The sequence below is a fragment of the Scyliorhinus torazame genome, chromosome 13 (assembly GCF_047496885.1).
Source record: "Scyliorhinus torazame isolate Kashiwa2021f chromosome 13, sScyTor2.1, whole genome shotgun sequence".
NCBI lineage: Eukaryota > Metazoa > Chordata > Chondrichthyes > Carcharhiniformes > Scyliorhinidae > Scyliorhinus > Scyliorhinus torazame.
Window position 1 is genome coordinate 113,964,496 of NC_092719.1, and position 14,294 is coordinate 113,978,789.

General features: G+C 50.1%; 1 protein-coding gene across 1 annotated transcript in view; it reads right to left on the reverse strand.

The window, feature by feature from the left end:
• Positions 1-14,294, reverse strand: part of dnah1 (dynein, axonemal, heavy chain 1) — a 1,119,271-nt gene that overhangs the window by 1,038,773 nt on the left and 66,204 nt on the right. The window lies entirely within an intron of this gene.

Consider the following 14,294-nt stretch of genomic DNA (forward strand, 5'->3'; position numbering starts at 1 on the left):
GTACAAATGGTTCTTAACGTTTAAGAATGTTCACTAGAATAGAAGTGTTGAAAGTATACGGAGTTTTGGTAAAATAAATATTTCCACCAATTGTTGTTAACTAGACGGCATCTAAATCTAAGATAATCACCAACAGGACAGATTAGGAGATTTATTTTCTTATATAACACAGAGGACTGTTAGACCATGGAATGTGCTATCAGAAACAGTGATGGAAGCAAAATTCATGATAGCATTTAAAGTTTGTGTGAGAAACAGGAAGTATCTGTAGCGTGTCTCTCAGTGTTTTTTATCAAAACTTGGCCACAGCATTTGCAGTTTTAATGAACTGATTAAGGTAAGCAAATGACATGACAAACCACATGATTCCATTTTAGCTGAACCTGTCAAAGGGCATTGTGAAGCTGCCAGTCGAAAGATTGTGGAGGTGGAAAGAACAAAGAAAGCAACAATACCTATGGTGATATGCCTGTGCATAGTTTTGTACATAGTTGTCCATCAATGTGTATAGTTACCGATGAGGCTTCCAACCAGCTGGGGGCAATAGAGATCTACCATATGACCCCGAGATTGCTGGCAGTTGGTAGTAAGTCGTACAAGAGGATAGTCGCACTACAAGTAGCTCCAGGAGAATTCACTGAATTCATTTATTTTGTTACCGTTTGTATTAAAGTTCATTAGTTATCGTTCCACGTGTTCAGCATGTTAATAAAACTATCTTACTAGTCAAAGAACTAGATGTTCTGTGTGCATCTGTACTACGGCCACAACACAGGAGATAACATGGTACCAAGAGTGAAGAACAATTGAAGATAACAGAGAAGACGGGACGAAACAGGCGGAAGAAAGAAAGAAGAAAATTCTTCCGCCTACCTGGTAAACCACGGGCAACTGCAACTCAACGCAAGGAACGACTGTGAAGTTAGAGATGGAAGGTCTGAAGGTACTCCACCAGTTTCAGGTCGCCAGTAATGTAGATGAGAATTGGCGTGTGTTTAAGCAGCAATTCAGACAGAATGTTGCAGCCCTTGGCCTGCAGGCACAGCCTGATGCGAGGTGCATTGCAATGCTTCTCACGGTAGCAGGTCCTCAAGCAATAGAAAATTACAATACCTTCGCGTTCGACAGTAAAGAGGACAGCAAGAGCTGTGATGAAGTAATAAAGTACTTTGATCGTCATTTCTCTCCGAAGGAAAATGAAACATTTGAACGTTATATATTTCGTACCCGTACCCAGAAGGCAGGTGAATCTTTTGATAGTTTTTTAACTGACTTGCGGTTGAAGGTGCAGTCGTACAATTTTAGTAGTCATTGATGATCCACAATCAGATAGTGTTCGGGATATCAAATGACAACTTCATTTAGGCGAGAGGCTATTAAGTGAAGAAGATCTTAAATTGGAATTCTTCCTCGGTACACTCGAACAGGCGCCGGAGTGTGGCGACTAGGGGATTTTCACAGTTACTTCATTGCAGTGTCAATGTAAGACTACTTGTGACACTAATAAAGATTTTTAAAAAAAGATTTGTCTTGCAAGCGAGCTAGCTGCACAGGAGATTAGTATGCTCAATCTGAAACATTTTGGTGCCAATCTGGAAGAAGAGGCCAGCGCCATCAGCACTGTAACGCAGCTGAATAAGAAATGTAGTCTCAGTGCGGGGGGCCATTTTAAGCAGCCGGCTGGTCCGCCTATTTGTGCCAGCGATGTGGCAATCAACATGGGCCACGACAATGCCCAGCATTTGGGAAGGTGTATTCCAAGTGTGGCCGAACAAATTACTTTGCGAAGCAATGCTTTTCACATCTAACAGTGGAGCAAACAAGATCAGTCAACGTTATTGATGAGATGCCCATTGAAGACCTGTTTTTTGTTAACCTGATTTTGACCAAGGATACGATGAGTCCAAATATGAAGAGTGAAGAAGTTTTACTGACCAGTTATGCCAATAGTGCTGGTGATGCTCATACCATCGAAGACAGATGGACAATTCCAGTGATGCTGAATGCCACATTGACCGAATGCAAGCTCGACATGGAAGCGAGGGCCAACCTTCTCTGCCTATCCAATTTGAATGGGCTGTGAGTTAAACCGAAAGTCGTCAATCAAACAAGACTACGAAGAGATTACAGTGGGAATGAAATTGCAACGCTGGGAGCATGTGAACACGAAACATGGGTGCACAACAGAAGTCATTTTCCATTGTGGACATGGAACGCGAGTCGATCATAGAAGCGGAAGCGTGTGAGGCACTGAACCTAGTTGAGCGGCTGTACATTCTGGACACCGCTGCGACAGAGGGTCATTGTGAATGGCAAAGAGATATAATGGCGCAGTTATTCGCTGAGAGACAAGCAAAAGTTAAAGTGGAGGAAGATAAATCAGATCAAGAAGTAGAGGAGCCAAAGGGAATACCAGAATTCTGGTTATCAGTCTTCAAAAATGTGAAGTTGCTCGGTGGCATCTACAAGATGTAAACGTAAAATGTTCAGAGCCTGGACAGCCAATGAGCTTTACTCTGGAGTTTAAGTTTGAGCCTAATGAGTATTTCATACATGAGGTAGTCTCAAAAGCATACCAGATGGAGTCGCAGCCTGACGAGTTAGATTTTCTCTTCTTTGATGAACCAGAAATCACAGGATGCACAGGGTGCCACATTGACTGGAAGAAAGGAAAAAAGTCACATTGCAAACCATTACAACAAAGCAGAAGCATACAGGTCGGGGCACTGGTAGAAGTTACGAAAACTGTACCAAATGGCTCTTTCTGCAATTTCTTCACACCTCCTGTAGTCCCAGAACGTGGGAGTTGGATGAAGGTTCTGCAGCAAGACTTGCTGCTGACTTGGAAATTGGTCACTTCTTGCATGAACACATAATTCCATGGGCAATGTCATACTTTATAGGAAAAGCCATTGCAGATTATGATGGTTACAATGATGATTACGATGATGATAATTACGACGACCATGATTACGATAAGGAAAGTGAAGACTCACTAAGCCAAAAGAGGACGACTATGAACAGCAATTCAGTTGGTTTGGCAGCAGTGACAAGGTGGTCACAAGGGGTATCCAATCTGCGCAGGAAAACGATAAGTGTGAAAGCTCCAAGATGGCGTGTGCAGCGGCTGAAAGTGAGATTTCAGCAGAAGATGCACCAGCTGAGAGGAAATCAACTGCGAAAAGCCAACTGGTAACTGAGGAAATAATCCCCATTTTGGAGAAATTGACTCCACAGCAATACGATGAATCATCCTATACACACGGAATGGTTCCTGCAGTGGATTACCCAATACTCGAGGCCACTCCTCCAAAAGGCCTGCAGGAAGAAAAATGGATAGATCTTCGTCCACTTCTCCAAAGAAAGGCGAAGCATGGATCGTTATATCAGATGAGAATGAGGCACAAATCAGTTCTGCAACAAAAGACAAAGCAGATATCGTCATATCAGATGAGGATGAGCCGCAAATCGAGGCTAAAATGCAGAAGCAACATTTAATGTTGAGGATATTGATCCAGCTAATACACCGGAATGCAAAGGTTTGCAGATCTTTCCTCTAATCGCAGGCGTGCCTGCAACTGCGAAAGCGACCAAAAGTATGCAGACAGTGGATGCCTCACCAGCTGAGGGGCATGCAGCACAGTGTTCGAGTGCAAGCACCATGGATCAACCAAAACTCCTCAATCCAGCAAAGGCCCCAGAATCAGCTACTGTTACAGAAGAGCCAGAGTCAGCTTGCACAGCAAAAGATCCAGAAGCAGCCATTGCAACAAAGGATCTGGATCTGGCTAATCCCATGGCAGAGTCCAACAGCAAGAAGGATAATATTAATAATATTTATTAATTTAACAAGTAGCCTTACATCGACACTGCAATGAATTTACTGTGAAAAGCCCCTAGTCGCCACATTCCGGCGCCTTGGGTACACTGAGGGAGAATTTAGAATGTCCAATTTACCTACCAGCACCTCTTTCGGGACTTGTGGGAGGAAATTGGAGCACCCGGATGGAACCCACGCAGATACTGGGAGAACGTGCAGACTACGCACAGACAGTGACCTAAGCCAGGAATCGAACTCAGGCCCCTGGTGCTGTGAAGAAACAGTACTAACCACTGTGCCACTAGAGTCAAAAGGAAAAGGAGATACAATCAGTGGATCATTCAAATGAGAAGGGGGAGAGCAGAAGAGTTGAGGACACAGTTGATCGACCATGTAGCACCCGCGAAAGTGAAGACACAAGCATCGGCAATACAGCCGATATGCGAGAAAACACATGGAGACGGAGTAGGAAGTATCACGTCAAAAGGTTGGAAAAGGTGGTGACGCAAAAAAGATCAGCCAGAAAACCAGTCTTCCAAAAGTTGAAGCGAGATCGAGTATCCAGTCAAGGTTTAGAAGACCAACGGGACGAATGTCATTTTGAACATATAATAAACTGTGCACAAGGGATAAGTTTAAAATTATCAGGCACATTATGGTTTGTAAAGCACAGTTACATTTGTACATGTGACCTGTCTAAAATTATTATGCAGATCATGTTTTGTAAAGCACAGTTACATTTGCCTGTAAACGTTAACACTTCCAAAGGAAGAGGGATGTGGTGATATGCTTGTGCAGTTTTGTACATAGGTGTCCACCAATGTATATAGTTACCGATGCGACCTCCAACCAGCTGGTGGCGATAGAGATCTATAATGTGACTGGAGAAAGCCGGCAGTTGGTAAAAAGTGGCACAAGAGGTTGTCACACTACAAGTAGCTGCAGGAGAATTCACTGAATTCATTTATTTTGTTTTCGTTTGTATCAGTTTGTTAGCTATCTTTCCATGTCTTCAACGTGGAACATAACAATACCAGGCTTGTCCGACCACTGATCACATTGTGGAGTGAGCAGGTTGCTGCTCCTCTAATCATAGGTCGCTCCTCTCCCGCATTTGCTGCTGCTATCCCATAGCTCCCACCCCTGTCTCACGTCCAATTTCACCAGCTCTTGGTGCTTTACCCATCTCCTGCCGTTTTCCCGTGGCTCTTGTTGCTTACCCCCGTCTCCTGCCACTTTCAACCGACTCTTGCTGCTCATCCCCATCTCCTGCCCCTTTCCCCCAGTTCTCGCTGCTTACCCACATCTCCTGTCGCTCTCCCTGACTCTCGCTGCTTACCCCTGTCTCCTGCCGCTCTCCCACAGCTCTCACTGCTTAGCCCCCATCTCCTGCCGCTGTCCCCGGCTCTCGCAGCTTACCCTCGTCTCCTGCCGTTCTCCCCCAGCTTTCGCTGCTTACCCCCATCTCCTGCAACTCTTCCCCGGCTCTCGCTGCACACCCCCGACTCCTGCTGCTTTCCGCCGCCGCACGTCACTTTCCCTCAGCTCTCGCCGCTTTCCCCTGCCTCCCGTTGCTTTTCCCCTGCCTCCATCGCTTTTCCACTGCCTCCTTTCACTTTTTCCTGGCCCCTATCATTTCCCTCTGGCTCTTCCTGTTTTCCCCCGGCTCCCGCAGCTTTCCCTCTACTCTCACCTCTTTCCCTCAGCTCTAGTCACTTTCCCCTGCCATCATCTTTTTCCCCTGCCTCCTGCCACTCTCCCTCTGCTTGGCTCTTTATTTATGCTTGGCTCTTTATTTACTACTCCATTTTAAAAATTTTATTAACTTGCTCTGCAAGATCTTTCTTTTCATACACATTTAATGTTTTACCACACTTTATCTTTCCAAAGTTTGCTCATCAATTTCTTGAGTCAGAAAAAAATTGAAATGTGGTGAAAGGTTGGACAAGCATTAACTAATGGATTCCCAAATAGGCAGGACAACAGCTTGGTTAAAAGATGTCTCCCTAGACCCTGCTGACATGAGGAAACATCCTGCCTCGGAGATCAAGAAGGCCAGCTGGAAATTGCTGAGGAGGTTAGCCTGGAAACGGTGTCAGAAGTGTTTTAATCACCTAACTGGAGAAGAAAATATGAGTACAATGCTACATTCAGCTAGAATCAGGTGTGCATATCACCCAAAACACTCACTGGCTCCCAGGCCTACTGATGCACTCTTCTCACCAACTTGCCTTGCAGGGGCACCCACACTGCTCTTCGTTGCATCCCCATCTGATTCATCACAAACACTTATCTTCATCTTAATGAAACGTATGCCCTTCCCTCATGGTTACCTTCAAAGCAGGCTGTTCATCCATCCATCTGACATATTCTATGAGTCTTACTAGATAGTTTATTCTTCATCATCTTGCAAAAAATAGCTCAGATCTTGAGTGAGAAGCATAGAACGGAAGGTGGTCAGTTTCTTTGATACTGCTGGCTGCAGAGGGGCAGGCACTGAAGATGAGGCAAGTCTCAGTATGCCTGACTGAAGGAGATAGAGAGATGGTTCCTCCCAACTTCCTGGTAACAGAATTCAATATCTCATCACCGTGCAGCGTAGAATACTCACTTGGGATGACTTGATGTCAGCAACAAATGAACATAATCACGTGCATAATGTTCACTTAAAACATTCTTACCGCAACAGTTCTAATTCATGGGCTGGAATCGCCGCCGGCGGGATGCTCCGTTTTGGCAGCAGCCCGGGAGTTTTCCGACGGCGTGGAGCTCCCCCACAATGGGAAACCCCATTGAACAGTCGGCGTAACAGAGCATCCCGCCGGCGGGGTGAAGCGGAAATGTGGGGCGGCAGGGCAGAGAGTCTAGCCCATGTCTTCAGTCTTTCACAAGTGCATTATGTATTCTGCAGGAAGTTGTGCAGCAGGATGTCCATCACATGCAGATCATATACCAACTCAGATACATATTTAAGCAAGGCTGCTAAGTCAAAGAGTTGGGTTTTCGTCTGGTGACTCACACAGAACAAGTGAGCATGAACAGAAGGTACAGACAGGAACAACGATAGAGATTCTGCTCCAAGCTCAACTCAACTGGATGCAAACGTTGAACTTTGGGTCATTGATGCACTAAGCGTCAAGAACCACAAAGACATGTGAGAACCTCTACAGAGCTACAGTACAATACACAGTACAATGCACAGGATTACAGGGCCACGTTACACACAACTATTATATAATTATGTACAATGCTAGGGAAGTACAGTGGTGTATCACCACATTCACCCCTTGTATAGAAGGAAGTCCGGGGTGAAAATATGGAGTAGCAAACACAGTGAACAAACAGGGAGTAACGAACAGAGTCCATCAGGAGGTTCCGTGTTGTCAAAGGTCGAGACGAACAATGGGTTTGGTCGATCTCTTTGAACGTCGGAGCTGCGGCGCTGAGGTAGTGTCCGGCGGTATCCGTGCGGTCGGTAGTGCTGGGTCGCGAGGCGGCATGATGTCCCCCACCGCTTCGGCTGGCTCGAGGCGAAACTGCAGGATGACAGCGGCTGGCACGGAGTAGTAACAGGCCGAGGGATCAACGGGAGCAGAGAGGGAGCGGGGTGGAGGTTGCGGGGCGGGGGCGGCAGGGGCCCCAGAGGGGGCCAGGTCCTTGATGGAGACGGTCTCCTCACGCCCGTCGGGGTACGCTATGTACGCGTACTGTGGGTTGGCGTGGAGGAGACGGCTCTCTCCACCAGGGGCTCCGCCTTAGAGGTCCACACGTGCTTGCGGAGCAGGACGTCTCCCGGGGACAGGAGCCAGGACGGAAGCGATGTTACGGATGCCGATCTCCTGGAGAAGAGAAACATCCGCTTATGAGGGGTAGCATTCGTTGCAGTACACAAAAGGGACCGGATGGAGTGGAGTGCGGCAAGGAGGGCCTCCTGCCAACGGGAGACCGGTAGGCCTTTGGACTTGAGGGCTAGCAGCACGGCCTTCCAAACTGTTGCATTCTCCCTCTCCACCTGTCCGTTCCCCCGGGGGTTGTAACTGGTCGTCCTGCTCGAGGCAACGCCCCTGGTGAGCAGGTACCGACGCAGCTCCTCACTCATGAAGGAGGAGCCCCGGTCACTGTGAATGTAATTGGGATAACCGAACAGCATGAAGAGGTCGTGCAACGCTTTGATGACGGTGGCGGAGGTCGTGTCGGGGCAGGGAATGGCGAAGGGGAACCGCGAGTACTCGTCGATGACATTGAGGAAGTACGTGTTGCGGTTATGGGTGGGGAGGGGCCCTTTGAAGTCAATGCTGAGACGTTCAAAGGGGCGGGTAGCCTTGATTAGGTGCGCCTTGTCTGGCTTGTAGAATTGCGGCTTGCACTCCGCACAGACTTGGCAGTCCCTAGTCATGGCCTTGACCTCCTCGACTGAGAAGGGCAGGTTGTGGCCCTTGGTGTAGTGGTAGAACCGTCTGACGCCCGGGTGACAGAGGTCATTATGTAGTGCCCGCAGTCGGTCATCCTGTGCGTTGGCACAAGTACTACGGGACAGGGCATCAGGAGGATCATTGAGCTTACCTGGGCGGTATAAGATACTATAATTGTAGGTGGAGAGTTCGATCCTCCACCGTAATATCTTATCATTTTTGATTTTACCTCGTTGTTTGTTGTCGAACATGAACGCAACTGATCGTTGGTCAGTAACGAGGGTAAATGGTTTTCCGGCCAGGTAGTGCCTCCAGTGCCGGACGGCTTCCACTATGGCCTGTGCCTCCTTCTCAACAGAGGAGTGGCGGATCTCGGGGCCTTGGAGTGTGCGGGAAAAGAAGGCGATGGGCCTGCCCGCCTGGTTGAGGGTGGCACCCAGGGCAAAGTCGGAGGCATCGCTCTCGACTTGGAATGGTGCAGACTCGACTACCGCATGCATGGCGGCTTTGGCGATAGCGGTTTTTAGGAGGTGGAAGGCCTGGCAGGCCTCGGGCGGGAGGGGGAATGAGGGGGAACGGAGGAGGGGTCGGGCCTTGTCAGCGTACTCGGGCACCCACTGGGCATAGTAGGCAAAGAACCCGAGGCATCGCCTCAGTTCTTTGGGGCAGGTGGGAATGGAGAGTTCGAGAAGGGGGCGCAGACGGTCGGGATCGGGGCCGAGGACACCGTTCTCCACCACATAGCCGAGTATGGCGAGGCGGGTGGTGCCGAAAACACATTTTGCCTCGTTGTACGTGAGATTGAGGCGTTTGGCAGTTTGGAGGAATTTAGTGAGGTTGATGTCATGGTCCTGCTGGTTGTGGCCGCAGATGGTGACGTTGTCCAGATACGGGAAGGTAGCCCGCAGTCTGTTCTGGTCCACCATTCGGTCCATCTCCCGTTGGAAGACCGAGACTCCATTGGTGACGCCAAAGGATACCCTAAGAAAGTGGTAGAGGCGGCCGTCCGCCTCGAAGGCCGTGAAGTTACGGTCCTCCGGGCGGATAGGGAGCTGGTGGTAGGCGGATTTCAAGTCTATGGTGGAGAACACCCGGTACTGTGCAATCCGGTTGACCATGTCAGATATGCGGGGGAGGGGATACGCATAAAGCAGCGTGTACCGGTTGATGGTCTGACTGTAGTCAATGACCATGCGGTGTTTCTCGCTAGACTTGACTACCACCACTTGGGCTCGCCAGGGGCTGGTGCTGTGAGCAATGATCTTTTCCGAGAGAAGGCACTTAATCTCCGCTCGAATGAATTGGCGGTCCCCGAAACTGTAACGCCGACTTTTAGTAGCCACGGGCTTGCAGTCGGGGGTGAGATTAGCAAACAGTGAAGGGGGGGGGATCCTGAGCGTGGAGAGACTACAGGTGGGACCCGGGGGGGGATCAGGGAAGAGCTGGGGGTTGGAGACCGTGAGGGGGGGGGGGGGGGGGGAGGGGGCCGTTAAAATTCAAGGTGAGGCTGCGCAGGTGGCATTGGAAGTCCAGGCCGAGGATCGCAGCGGCGCAGAGGTGAGGGAGGACCATGAATTTGAAATCCTGGAACACCGCGCCGTTCACTGAGAGGGTGGCGATGCAGTAGCCCAAAACCTCGGCCGACTGGGAGTTGGAGACCATGGAAATATGCCTGTGCATGGATAGTACCTTGAGGGAGCAGCGGCGCACGGTGTCTGGGTGGAGGAAGCTCTCCGTGCTGCCGCTGTCGAAGAGGCAGGTAACAGTGAAACAATTTACCTGAACCTCCATGGTGGATCTGGCGAGCTGATGCGGTCGGTCCTGGTCAAGGACGATGGATGCGATGGTGGAGCTGTTGGAGAAGGGTGCCGGATCCCGGGAGCGGCCTGCGGAAGAAGGTCGGTCCTGGTCGAGGACGATGGATGCGATGGTGGAGCTGTTGGAGAAGGGTGCCGGATCCCGGGAGCGGCCTGCGGAAGAAGGTGGCGGCGCCCAGGCGTCATAGGCTGCTGTTGGAGGCCAGGTTGCTGTCGTTGGCTGCATCTCAGTTGTTTGCAGCATTTCGGTCAAGTGCGCAGGACCAGAAGTGACGATCGGCGGTGGACCGGAAGTGATGTAAGTCGGGGTTCCGGGCGGCGCCCATGCAGACCACGTGGAGGGGGGGCCAGAGGTCGAGTGCGCAGGTCCGAAAGTGACGATCGGTGGCGGGGCGGACCCGGAAGCGACAATCGACGGCGACCGGAAGTGACGTGCGGCGGACCGGAAGTGAAGGAAGCCGGGCCGGGGATAATCAAAGATGGCGGCGCCCATGCGTCGCACGTGTCGAATAGCGAGCCGGGAACGGAGGATGGCGGCACCCAGGAGTAGCAGGCCGCGGTGTTGGACCACGAGGCAGCGGTGGAGTGGCAGACGTTTGCAAAATGGCTTTTCTTGCCACAGGCTGAACAGGTAGCATCTCTAGCAGGGCAGCGTTTCCTGAGGTGTTTTGCCTGGCCACAAAAGTAACACTGGGGCCCAGGCATTATTTTTACTGCTGGTGTGGCTGGGTGGGCCGTGACTTGCAGGGGTTGTTGCTGGGCGGGCGGCAGGGAGGTAGCGGCCACGTAGGGAACATGGGCAGGCGCATAGGAAGTTTGGGCAGGCGTGTAGGACGCATTATTGTCATAGGCTGCCTGTTGGGCCTCTGCCATAGTGACTGCCGTGTCCAGAGTCAGGGTAGTTTGTGCCAGTAGGAGTTGGCGATTTGGGACGGAAGCGATGCCGGCTACAAAGGCATCGAGCGCCAGGGCCTCAGTGTTCTGCTCAGCGGAGACTGCTGGCGCTTTGCAGGAGAGCGCGAGGGCACGGAGGTCCCGAACGAACACGGATAGGGGTTCACCCGGCTGCTAGTGCCGGGAGGCGAGGCGGTGGCGGGCGTAAATAGAATTAACAGTTCATGCATACCGGCTTTTGATGACATCGGCGTAGGTCGTTGTTCCCGTGATGAGGTCGAAAAGCCCGTAGTCGAGCCGTGAGCACAGGTTGAGTCGGTCAGCGTCCGTTTTGGCGAAGGCGGAGGATGCTTCCAGGTAGGCCTCGAAACACCGGAGCCAGCAGTTGAAAAGGTGATCCGCGTGTGGAGAGTGGGGATCGAGCGAGAGCTTGTCGGGTTTCAGAGCAGCCTCCATTATAACTGTAGTGTATTAAATTGATGCACTAAGCATCAAGAACCACAAAGACATGTGAGACTTTAACCAAGGCTTTAATACACTACATAGGAAGCTTACCCGACACAGACGACCCCAGACAAAATGGGTCAGGTCTCAGAAGCGGGGTCTTATACCTAACTCCCGGGGGGAGTGGCCAAGGCGGAGCTCTCCGTTGCCAGGTCAGGTTACATACAGATGACCGAACCTCTACAGAGCTACAGTACAATACACAGTACAATGCACAGGATTACAGGGCCACGTTACACACAACTATTATATAACTATGTACAATGCTAGGGACGTAGAGTGGTGTATCACCACAGTCATCAATTTCAGTTAATTCTTGAGAAGCAGCAAAAAAATGTGAGAGGCACTGGCAGATTTTCCAGCCACACCATGCATACCTATGGAGGTTTTGAAGGAGTCAGTTCCAGGCATGAATGGAGACTGCTACAATAATGACACTGTCCATGGCCACAAGTAGCCATCTCTTGAAGCAGTCAAACAAAAGCTTGCTGTCCCTCATCAATGGCTTGCATATTCTGAATTTCACCTCAAACAGAATTCATCAAACTCTAGCTTTGGCCCTTTAGTGCCCCAGTCTTGTGCAGCAAAATGCTCCCCAGCTCATTGCTAACAATAAAATGTGGATTGGCCAAGAGAGAGAATATTTCAGTTACAAGGCTACAATGTGAACTGTTGTTGATATCCTGCCCACAACACGGGCGGGATTCTCTGATCCTGAGGCTAAGTGTTGATGCCGTCGGAAACGCCGTTGCGTATCTCAACGGCGTCAACACGGCCCCAGTATCAGTAATTCTGGCCCCGACGGGGCCAGCATGGCGCTGGAGCGGTTCACGCCATTCCAGCTGCTGAATGCCATGGAATGCGCGCATGCGCAGTGGGTTCAGTGCGAACGCGTGCATGCGCAGTCCAACCGGCGCGGTTTCCGCGCATGCGCGGTGTCTCCCTTGTCCGCGCCGGCCCCGACGCAACATGGTGCAGGAGTACAGGGGCCGGCGTGGAAGAAAGGAGGCCGGGAGACAGAGAGGCCGGCCCACCGATCGGTGGGTCCCGATCGCATGCCAGCCCACATCGGAGGCTCCCCCCTGGGTCGGTGTCCCCCCCCCCCCCCACAGGCCGCCACCCGACCCTTCAACGTTGAGTTCCCGCCGACTGAGCGCAGGTGTGGATGGTGCCGGTGGGACTCTGCGTCTCCACGACGGCCGCTCGGCCCATCCTGGCCCGAGAATCGGTGGGCCAGCCGCGTAGAACGGCCCGCGACCAGCGCCGCGCCAACCACACCGGCGCCAATGGCGCTGATTCTCCGCTCTGTGGAGAATCGCATGCCGGCGTTGGGGCAGCGTGGCGCGATTCGTGACGGTCGCGGGGATTCTCCGGCCCGGCCCCGGCCTGACAGAGTCCCGCCCCACATTCCTCCTCCAGTTTCTTATACTCCAAAATATCTGCGCCTTGCTCCTTCTGCAGCTCCAATCCTTGCCACTGCACTATGCTATGCAGAGCAGAGCACAATCATTCTTGAGACCCTGACTGGCAGTCATCTACCCAGGCACCTGATATGCATCTTCAACATCCTGATAGCTTGCTCAATGACATTCCTTGTTAGTGCATGGTGTTGATTGTAGGACTCTTGGGTTTCATTGTCTGGGCTCCTCACTGGTGTCATCAAACACCAATTGAATGGATAACCTTTGTCTCCAAGCAATCAGTTGGTAAATCTGTTCTAAAGTGCTAAAAGCTCAGGGAGGGTAGACTGATGCAGGATGACTACGTTATGTCAGCTTCCCAGGAACCTTGCACAAAGTTGCTTGGTCATACAGCGTTTGAATATAGCTGAAATAACATGTTGCTGAAGCTCTTTCTCTTGCAAGTATCAGAACAAATGCAAGAATGTAAAACTTTTAACAATCACAACAATTTATACTACAGAAAAAGAGGATGCTGACTGGTTGGCAAGTCAACTCGATTTGCCAAGGTATTGTCATGGAGAAAGTAAGGGGGTTATATGGGATATGGGGGTGTTATAGGTTTCCCAAGCTCCGGGTTAATCAAAACAAGATGTAAGGCTTGTGTATATTCCTTTTGTGTGTAGAGTATAAGTACCTGCTATGTTGCTTCCCGCAAGCATAAATGAGTATCTTAAATTGGTTGTTATTATAGCTATTTACACACTCAGGATTGTTTAGAAACTGCTGCCCAACCACAGAATCACATCGAACAGGAGACATTTTGGGCGGGATTCTCCATCCCGCAGCACCAGATTTCTGGATTCTCCATTTGCCGGCTGGCCAATAGGGTTTCCCATTGTGGGGCAGCCCCATGCCATCGGGAGATCCCCACGGGGGCTGCCGGCAAAACTGAGAATCCCAACGGCGAAGAATTCAGCCCTTTGTTTTGGTTTTGCAATTATGGGCTGGTTGAGTATGGTTTGTACGCTGCGTATAACAAACAATCGTAGGAACAAACTATTTGATTTGATCAGCCAATCGCTGCGACATATGCATTACAACGGTACTGAAATTAATACACAATTATATGATTGACAAAACATTGTTTTAGACTGATGGCAGCATCCTGATGATGGAAAATACCACTCACATAGCCACCGCATAGGAACAGTGTGAAATTAACTGTTGAACAAATGCTTTTGGTACTTTGCCTTTCCAGGGTAATTTGAGATTGAATGGGCACTTTTCAGGTCCAAACCTTTTTTTTTTTAATTTGTTTTTATTAAAGTTTTTTTCAAACAGAATTTTTACATAACCAATAACAGAAAAATAAAAGGAAAATATTGAACAAAACTAGGTGGCTGTTATCATTATACAAAAGAGAATATACATTAAATGAACAGTT